Here is a 3,868-nt window from a genome sequence, read left to right on the forward strand (position 1 = left end):
GGCAGTACGGTGGCGCAGTGGGTTAGCCCTGCTGCCTCATGGCCTTCGGTCACTTTCCATGTGGCGTTTGCACATTCGCCCTGTGTTTGTGTGGGTTTCACCCCCATAACCCAATGATGTGCAGGCTAGGTGGATTGGCCCTGCTAAATTGCCCCTTAATTGGAAAAAATGAATTGGACACTCGAAATTTATTTTTAAAAAGACAGGAGCAGTACTTTAACCATCCAATTCACAGCTGCTATTTTCCAGGGACTGGTGAAGCAAGAGCAGGAAAGGTGGCAGTGGGGGAACCATCAGAAGGCCCTCAAGCCAACACAGGCCTTGCTTGGAGAGAAGTTCCTGCAAGGCTGAAGGCGATCTCCCTAGATCAGAACATTTTGGAACAGATGGAGAGAAGATTTTGCAGCTGTTGGAAAGCTACCTCTTTCTTTGGAAAGGTTCGGTTAAAGTGTGCATCCCACAAAAATGTTCTTTTCACCTGTCACGACTTAACTAAGGCCACACGCAGCGTATTCTGACAACTTTTTAAAGTTCATGGGCGCGCCGGCGGTCCGCCCCCCACGCCGGGTGGGTGAATAACGGGAGGGCCTCCCGACATTTTTCACGCCCCCCCCCCCCCCCCCCCCCCCCCCCCACGCCCGACCCACAACACAAATCGCCGCTCGCCGTTTTTTACGGCGAACTGCGATTCTCCGAGGCCGATGGGCCGGGCGCCCGTTTCAACACGGCAGCAAACACACCTGCTCGCTGCCGTCATGAAACAGGCACCAGATGCCCGTTTGGGGCCGGGTTGGCGTTGTCCAACCTGCGCATGCGCGGCTGACATCATCGGCCACGTCAGTCGGCGTGATGCTTGGCGTGCGGCCTTGACGACCGTCGTCAAGGCCGCGCCGCCGTGACACACGGGGCCGCGCTCCTAGCCCCGCCCGGGGGGGAGAATCGGCCCCGGAAGTGGGCGTGAAGGCTGCCGTGGGTCACGGCCTGTCCCACGGCAGCCTTTACGATTCTCCGCATTTGTGGAGAATCTCGCCCCCCCCATGTATATCCGCCCTTATTCTGCTGAGCAAACTTGTAACTTTCACTGAAATCTGAAACTGGTGTCATATTTGCAACTGTAAAGTTGCAGCCTCAGAGCGAACTTCCCAAAAACACCTCATGATGCCTCTTTACATTTCTACTTCTCTTCGGTTCTGTAGAAGGCCTCTCGCTAGATTCAATGTCCAGGTCGGATCTGTCAAAACATGAACTCTGTTTCTCTCTCCACAGATGCTGCCAGACCTGCTGAGTTCATCCCAGCATTTTGTGTTTTAATTTCAAGCCCATTTGGTCACATACATCGGAATATCAGGAGGACATTCGAATTTTAATAACAATGCTTTTTTTTGAAGACACGCAGAGAAGAAGCCTATAAGCGCATATTTTGGGGTTTAAAGTATTTAAAGAAGCAACTTTACAAATTCCTGTGTTGGACACAAAAGAGGGAGTGGAGAAGGGTGAGGTCTGGAGCCTCCCCAAGCTCAGGGCTAATACCATTGTTTTAGCTTCATTTCCTTACTCATGTTCACTATAGCACAGCATAACATGTAAACTCTGTTTATAGGTTAGTCCTGCAGTAAATATTCTTTCCATTTCTCTCTCAGTACACCCTCATCATTAATGAGCCCTAAATCCCTAGATTGGGATAAATGAGTTATTTTCAAGATGGCAAACTCTAACCAGCGGAGTGCCACAGGGAGCAGTGCTGGGGCCTCAACTATTCACAATCGATATTCGTGACTTGGATGAAGGACTGACTGCATTATAGTTACATTTTCTGACTATACAAAGACAGATAGGACGATTGAGGAGGGTACAAAGAGTCTTCAAAGGGATATAGGTAGGTTGAGTGGTACAAAAATTGGCAGGAGTCTGATGTGGGGAAATGTGAGGTTGTCCACTTTGGCAGGAAGAATGAAAAAACAGAATATTATTAAAATGGAGAGAGATTACAGAATGCTTCAGTACAGAGGGATTTGGGTATCCTTGTACATGAATCACAAAACGTTAGCATGCAGTAATTAGGAAGACAATCAGAATTTTGGCCTTGATTGCAAGGGAAATTGAATATAAAAGCAGGGAGAACTGTACAGAGCATTGGAGAGATGACATCTAGATTACTGTGTATAGTTTGGGTCACCTTACGTAAGAGTGATTTACTTGCATTGGAAGCCATTCAGAGGTGGTTCACTCAGCTGATTCTAGGGATGAGGGATTTGGCTTATGAGGGAAGGTTGGGATTAGAATGATTGGAGTTCAGAAGAATGAGAAGTGATCTTCTTTAAACATCTAAGTTTTTGAAGGTACTTGACAGGGTAGCTGCTAAGAGGATGATTCTCTCCTTGGGGCAAGAGCCCAAATTGAGCTTTGATGAGCAAATGTCACTTGATAGCACTGTCAACAACTTCCTCCATCACTTTGCGGATAATGGAGAGTATGCTGATGGTGTAGTTGGCCAGATTTGATTTGTAGACCGGACATACCTGGGTAATTTTCCACTATGTTGGGTAGATGCCAGTGTTGCAGCTATACGGGAACAGCTTGGCTAAGTTCCTGGATAGTTCTGGAACTCAAGTCATCAGTACTACAGCCAGGATGTTGTCAGGGTTCATAGCCATTTCATTGGTTGCACCTCATTTCAACTTTGTTCAAAGATTTCACTTCTGATGGGGTCGAAGGTAACAGAAGATTAAAGAAGAGTCTTCCATGTAGTTGACATGGTTTAGGGGACAGTGTTTGGGGAAGATGTATTGATTCCATGGCCAGGATTTTATGACCCCTCAGCAGGTCCTGCCACAAGGTTTCAGGGGACCATTCAAACTTCCATTCACTCCGGAAGATCCTGCAGGTGGGAGGGGCCAGAAAATTCCCACCGCTGTCTCATGAAATATGGTCGGGCTGCTTGTGGATTGCGATTGGTATTTTCCTGAATCGGTTGCTGTTATATATGTGCGTTATTTAAGAACCGAGTCATGTGGCATGTATGATGTCATCAGCTACTTTGAGGGCTTTAACCCTAATACAGAACCAACCCTTGTACCTGTACAGTGAAGAACTATTAAATAAATCTCATTTAATGTTACTTTGAACCCATGTGGATCTGTCTGCAATCTATTTCATTTGTACTGTTAGTCTAAAGATGCAACAGCGGCACAGTAGCACAGTGATTAGCATTGTTGCTTCACAGCTTCAGGATCCCAAGTTCGATTCCCGGCTTGGGTCACTGTCTGTGTGGAGTCTGCATGTTCTCCCTGTGTCTGCGTGGGTTTCCTCCAGGTGCTCCGGTTTCCTTCCACACTCCAAAGATGTGCCGGTTTGGTGGAGTGGCTATGCTAAATTGCCCCTTTGTGCCCAAAACGATGTGTAGGCTAGATTAAGGGTTTAATGGTTTAGGGTGGGGGAGTGAGCTTGGGCGAAGAGCTCTTTCAGAGGGTCGATGCAGATGGGCCGAATGGTCTCCTCTGTTGCGTTAGATCTCGCAAGGCATTGTGAGACGGGGTGGGGGCAATGCCCATGTGTGCAAGGGGTGACATTGTCCGTGGGTGGGGGGTTTGAGTGTGAGTACTGCTTGCCGTCTCCAAGCATCTGAATGGATAGCATGCTTCGAAATTATCCTTTTGGTCATTAATGATTCATTACGTTGCTTTTCACCTCATGGCCTCAGCAACATTATATACCAGGGCAAAACATGTCCTCAAACAGTCAGGAAATATCCCTCCGGATTTTCTTCTTCTTCAAGTCATGGTGGCATGATGGATTGCCATAAATAAAATGATACTCTAACTCCAAATAAGTCACACTGCATTATTTTATGTGTATGATGATTTCCCCA

The 3,868-nt window shown here is 47.3% G+C and overlaps 1 long non-coding RNA gene across 1 annotated transcript; it reads left to right on the top strand.

The window, feature by feature from the left end:
- The first annotated feature begins 259 nt into the window (after window positions 1-259).
- Window positions 260-3,125, top strand: LOC119978044. The gene is made up of 2 exons (XR_005463356.1): window positions 260-437; window positions 1,267-3,125. It is a non-coding gene; the product is annotated as an uncharacterized LOC119978044 (long non-coding RNA).
- The last annotated feature ends 743 nt before the right edge of the window (window positions 3,126-3,868 follow it).

The sequence above is a fragment of the Scyliorhinus canicula genome, chromosome 1 (assembly GCF_902713615.1).
Source record: "Scyliorhinus canicula chromosome 1, sScyCan1.1, whole genome shotgun sequence".
In the NCBI taxonomy this organism is placed as follows: domain Eukaryota; kingdom Metazoa; phylum Chordata; class Chondrichthyes; order Carcharhiniformes; family Scyliorhinidae; genus Scyliorhinus; species Scyliorhinus canicula.